The sequence below is a fragment of the Varanus komodoensis genome, unplaced genomic scaffold, assembly GCF_004798865.1.
Source record: "Varanus komodoensis strain SLA01 unplaced genomic scaffold, ASM479886v1 scaffold2, whole genome shotgun sequence".
NCBI lineage: Eukaryota > Metazoa > Chordata > Lepidosauria > Squamata > Varanidae > Varanus > Varanus komodoensis.
This window is the reverse complement of record NW_025335568.1, coordinates 4,532,170-4,538,599: the sequence shown is the minus strand read 5'-3', so window position 1 is coordinate 4,538,599 and position 6,430 is coordinate 4,532,170.

Genomic DNA, 6,430 nt, shown 5'->3' with positions numbered 1-6,430 from the left:
CCGCAGCGTTGCCCGGCCCCATTCGCCGCTGCAAAAGCAGCAGACACTGCGCCTGCGCCAAACGCCTTTTTCGCTCCCTCCCTTTTCTCATCGGGGGGGGAATTCGGGGTTTTCTCACACATGCACCAATCGGAGCCTCCACTGGCTGGAGCGACAAATAACCTAGCGAGTAAGATTAAGGAAAGCACGCACGGGCGGGCGCAAGAACAAATCCCTCCAATCAACCTCGCCCAATCCTCGTGATTGACAGCAGCAAAAAAAGCAAACCACCAGTTTGAATGCAACGAAGCTGTTGTGGAGGGTCGGGCCACGAGGAGCGGAACGTATAACGGCAGCGTAGCCAATCGTCTCCTTCAGAAGGGAGAATGGCAGGTCTGCCGTCCAGTAAGACGAAAATCGTGGTGCTACGGGGCGGAGCTACAGGGAAGATTGGCATGCCAGGTATCCATGACTACCCTGGAAGGACAGGATTTGGTGCAAGAAGAAATAAATGCGAGCGCACTAATAACAGTCTATTTACCTACGCAGATTTGAAAAGGGTCACTGATTATGTATATAAATTAATGGACACGCACACATATATAAAGGCGTGAAAAAATAAGTGTTCAAATCAGTTCGAAGCATCACCCCAGTAATGTAGACACCAGTACTGGTGGACACACTGAGCCAAGGCCGGCCATGGTTCCTGGCTAATGGCGGCCTGGCCAGTTCTGCAGCCTGTAACCATGGCCCACGTTTCGCACATTAGTAAGCAAAGCTTTCTGCAGCATAGAAGGGTGCACTGTCCCCTATGCTCGCCTTGGTGCCCACTGCAAGCTTCTCCTAAAGGCACAGCTGCAGGGGCCAGTAAAAAGTTGGCAACCCTGCACATTCATTCGTTCGTTCGTTCATTCATTCATTTGTGCTCACAGCACAATCATAGAAATACAGATAAAAATAATTAGCAATGATAGGTAAAACCATAAAACAGAATAGAATAAAAATACAATATAATTCCGCGCATCTCGCCATCCTGTCCTTCTGCCCAGGTTGCCAAATTCACTGCTGCTGGGCCTTTTCATGCTGGGCCTCTTACACACAGACTCCCCACGGGGATTGAACCAACCCCACAGAGACAGGAGTGGGTGTTAGGCTGGACCCACCTGGCTCAAGATCAGCATAACAGAATGTTATCAGCTGTGTATTGAGTTAGCATAATAGAAGGCTTTGTGTATTAAATTAGCCTAATAGGAGGTTTATCAGTTGCCCCAGGCATATACAGAGTGTTACTTCAGAAAATGGGCAAGGTTTATCAAAGGCGTAAAACTTGAAAGGATAGACCAACTGCAAACCGCTCCGCTTTTGTATCAAAATGTAAACTAACCGCAAACAGTCTGGCTTCTGTATTATGCTAGCTCACTTAGGATGCCAATAACAATTTTCCATTTGTTTGTAACAAGGTATAAAACCCTGCTATCCCTCTACTGGGGGCCGGCACTCATCCCATCTTTGTGTGAGAGTACTGGTCCCTGTACAGGTAATAAAAAAACTCCTCTTAAAAAATACCAACTGGTCTCTGGTCTCATCTGTAAAACCGTGGGACACAACAGCGGGCTTGCCGTGGCACCTGGAAACAAGCCACCTCCTCAGAGACTGAGGAGTGAAGGCTTCTCAGCCTCCATGCCAGAAAAAGTTCCACCTGCCGCATTTCTGCTCCGTGGGCTAGCCGCAAAAGGAAGCCATGCAGGGCTGTATTTGGTGGCAACTGTTTTTCCAGACCCTCTGATGCAACGCATAATATGCGGACAAGAAGGGCTGATCTCCCTGGGAAACATTTTATAAACAGGATAGTCTATAGGAAAGCTTGTGACTTTCACGCCCATTTTGAGGGGAAATTGCAAAACTTCATTTTTGCTTACTTCATCCAGTGTGGTAAGTTGGGTAAATTTATCTGAAGGACTTGCAGGAGGTTGCAGACGGAAGAAAAATAGTAGCCGGGTGAACTTTGCAGAAATGGCTAATACAGATTCTTAAAGTGTAATGTACAGAATCTTAAAAATAACCAAATATAAAACAGTGTGGGTGAGACAAATCATTTTATTATTTTAGTACTTTTCTACGCTGCCTTTCTTTCAAGGAACCCAAAGGCGACTTACAACGTCCACCTTTCTGTGTTACCCTCACAACAACCCTAAGAGGTAGGTTAGGCCGAGGGCTTGGGGCAGGCCCAAAGTTGCAAAGCAAGCCTCATGGCCACGTGGGCACTTGAACCCGGATCCAATACTCTCCCCATGACACCTGGGCTGTTAATATAATTTGAGTGCAATTCTCTGGCCATTTCACAGGATCTAGGTGGCTGTGGGAGTTTTTGGGATCCCAGTGGTGACCTTGAAACCCAGCTCCAAATCTGCTCCCGGAGGGCCTGCACCCGAGCCGGGCAGCCGGAAGGGGCGTTCCAAGGGTGCGGAAGACAGGGGACTGGCCCTGCCACGGGGGAAGGAATCCACACCACTTATCTCTATGCTGGGGAAAACCTATTATTTTTCACATCTATGACACTTACCCTGATGGGGAAAAAAAGTTAAAAATTGGTTTTCAAAAATTTAAAATGGATTTCAATAGCCACTTGGAAAAGTGTACCACACTTCTTCATCTTTAATATTTATTATTTATTTATGTACATATTTATATGCCATCTTGGCAGCTTACAAGCACATATTCAACATATTAAAACAACATATGAAACATATCTATAAACACAACATGTTAAAATCTATTAAAAACAAAAGATTAAAACATTGATATACGATAATATAAAAAGCCCACCAGCAAACTGGCACTGCCACCAGGGCAAAGTATTATTATTTTTTAAAGGTTTAAAAGTGGGAATGTAAAAGTGAGAATTTCAACAGTATAGAAACATAGAAACAGAGCGAGTCAGAAAGGGTCTCCCAGGCCATCTAGTCTGACCTCCGGCACCAGCCGGCTCCGCTCATGACATGCCCACCATGTGCACGTCCAGCCTATCCTTGGCAAGGTGCTACCCTGGTATCCTAAGATAAAGGGCATATTCAAAACACTTTTAAAAAGCAAAAAAAGTCTTATACAACTATTAATGACTCTCTGCACAGCCTTTATTTATTTATGTACTGATTTATTATTATTATTATTATTATTATTATTATTATTATAACATTTCTATGCCGCCCCTTGCCGAAACTTCGGGGCGGCTTACAACATGATAAAATACATTGAAATACAATAGTACATAATAAATTACCATTAAATATAAAAATACAAAAAATACATTGATTTACAAATACAAAATTAAAATTATCAGTATAAAATAAAAATATAGGATGAGAAAGAGAAGGAAGAAGAAGTTGCCCAGGCCAGATCATATGTTTTAACAATTGAAATGATGTTTAAATAAAAAGGTCTTTACCTGGCGCCGAAAAACCAGTAACGACGGTGCCAGGCGGACCTCTTTGGGGAGTGAATTCCATAGGTTGGGCGCCACCGCAGAGAAAGCCCTCCTCCGGGTACTTACTCTCCTAATTTCTTTCATGGAGGGTTCCCGGAGAAGGGACTCTCCCGCAGATCTCAAAGGGCGGTCGGGCATATACGGACGTAAGCGCTCGTTCAGGTAGCCAGGACCCAAGCCGTTTAGGGCTTTGTAGGTCATAATCAACACCTTGATATTGCCCAACAGCCGAAACTCTCTGGACAGTTCACAAAATACATTTTTAAAAACAATAAAGAATACATTATATTTTTAAAGCTTAAAACATCATCAAAAGTTTTTTATTTTTTGTCATCGACCTGCACAATTCCTCAGAAATTTGCTAAATTCTTCATAAGTGTGCGTAGGCATGTACAGGGCTGGCAAGGAAATAGGGACAGCAGAGTTGAAAACTGATTCCGTCAACCCCTCGGAACCTAAGAAGAGATCTATCAGACCAAAGCACTATTTGGTCTACTATTTTGTTCTCTTTGTGTTTGCCCAGGTATGGGCAACTATTTTAACTATTTCATAAATAGTTAAATAATAGACTATTTCACCTGCATGCAATGCACTCTGAATAGTCCTGAAAATGCTGGCTGCTCTCTCACTGCACTTCATAGATCTCTTGGGATAGATGCACGCGTTAACCTAGTGACCCAGTTACATAGAATTACTGGGTATTGCCACAGCATTGGCTGAAACCTTCTAACTGCTGCATTTTCACCCTCCTTCCTTCCCCCCTGCATCTTCTTAAAGCCTGCTGCTTGGGTTAAGCCTCTGCATCTGGAAATTGTCAATACTTTGGAAAGCTGTCTGCTCTGATGCTAACAGGAGAGACGCTGCGTATCAGTCATGGAGTCCCAGAAGAAAGGAGCAGGGTGATGTTGCTCATTTCCCGAAGTGATGGAATTGGAGAAGCAGGAGGGAATGCAGTAAGAAAGCAACACAGGAAACGGAAGCCTAATCAGGTTTCTATGCAGAGTGTAGAAGCCATACAAACATTTCTTGAGAGATTACCCATGTAATGAGCTGGCAAGTTTTATTTCCTGCTTGCAATGTTTGCACTGCACAATCGTATTCCCAATCGCTATGTCTGAATAGCAGAAAAAGCTGGCAGAAAGAAAATGGATGCATTTGAAACATGGTGCTGGAGAAGAGCTTTGCAGATTGGACTGCCTGGACTGACAGAAAGATGAACAACAGGGGTCCTAGATCATAGAACCATAAAATAGTAGGGTTGGAAGGGGCCATGAAGGCCATCGAGTCCAACCCCCTGCTGTTGCAGGACACCACATTACAGATCAGATCAAGGTAGAACTTTTCCTGGAAGCAAAAATGACAGGACGGAGACTGTCATATGTTGGCACATCATGAGAAGGCAAGACTCGTGGGGAAAGCCAAAGGCAGAAGAATTGCAGGAAGGCCAGTCTGAGATGAACTGATTCCATAAAGGAAGCTGCAGCCTTGAGTTGACAAGAGCTGAGCAAGGGCAGGACCTTTTGGAGAACATCCGTGAAGTCGCCATAAGTCAGGGGGTAAATGATAGAATCCGTTATTGATTACACTAATACTTGCTCTAATGATTAACAATGAACCATTAATTATTAGATAATAAATAGAACAACAGAACTCCACTCCTCTCCAGAGCTTCAACACTAAGGGACCGTGCAAAATGCTGGGATTCAAGAGCTCCTTGAATCGGAGAGTTACAGCCTTCTCAGCTGAAGGCAACGCCTATGCGGCCCTCCTTATTTGATGCAAGAGGGTGGGATTCAGGAGACTGCTCGGGAATCTCACAAAATGTGGCCAAGTCCATCGCACATTGTTCAGGGGTCCCTGTCCCTCAGAAAGGACTCTTGGAAGGGAGCACAGGAGAACACAGGAGCAAGTGACCCCTTTCTTCCTTGAACTTCCCAAAATTCAAGCCACACCATTTAGCTTTTCTTGGTGCAGGTTGCAATTGTATGCCTACAGAATCATCTATATTAGAGTTGAGGGCAACCTGCAGCAATCCACTTATCATGGTAGAGAGTGAGCAGGCGTGTGAGGTGTGAGCTGAGCAGAACACACATGACCCCTCTGTCATCAAGGCAGAAGTTTTGGGGATGTGCTCAGTGTCATCAGCTCCTGGCTCACAGGGAACAAGGGTGTTTCCTGGAAACCAAGGCTGCGAACCTGGAGAAACCGATTCTGTGCTCAGAACATGCTACTGTCCCCCAGACCAGAAAGCTCAGTGCACTCTTGAGTGGGAAATCACAAATACCTCAGTTTGCAATAAGTGTTGCAATCACGGGTGACTTCAAACACCCCCACACTGACTGGATAAATGGTTCTTCCGGGTCTGAGAATGGCTGCTTCCAACTGTGCCCTGGAACTGTCCAGGGATGTCCATCATACACTGAAGACCACTGGCCTATCTGGCACCATATAAGGAGCCCAGCTGGCAATTTGCCACTATGTTTGTTTGTGTATACATGTATTTATAGACCACCTGTAATTGCCAAGGCCTTCCTCGGTGGCTTACAATACATTAAACATATTAAAACATAACAAAGCACATTAAAAACCTATTAAAACACTAATGGATTAAAACATCTATAATGGCAATATAAAAAGGGCCACAGCATTCAGGGGATCAGCGTTAAAACATTTCCTAAAAAGGTTTGTCTTTGCCTGGTGCTGAAAGGAAAATAAAGACGGCACCAGGCGGATTTCCCCAGGTAGAGAGTGCCAAAGATGGGGAGCAGCAGCGGAAAAGGCCCTTCGCCAGGTTGCCACCCCTCTCATTTCCCTGAGGGATGGTTCTTGTAGAAGGGCCTCCCGAGCTGATCTGTGGGGGCGGGTAGGTATATATGGGTGCAGGCGGTCCTTTAGATAGCCAGGCACCAAGCCTTTTAGGGCTTTCTATGTCAATACAAGCACCTTGAATTGGGCCCAGGCACAACC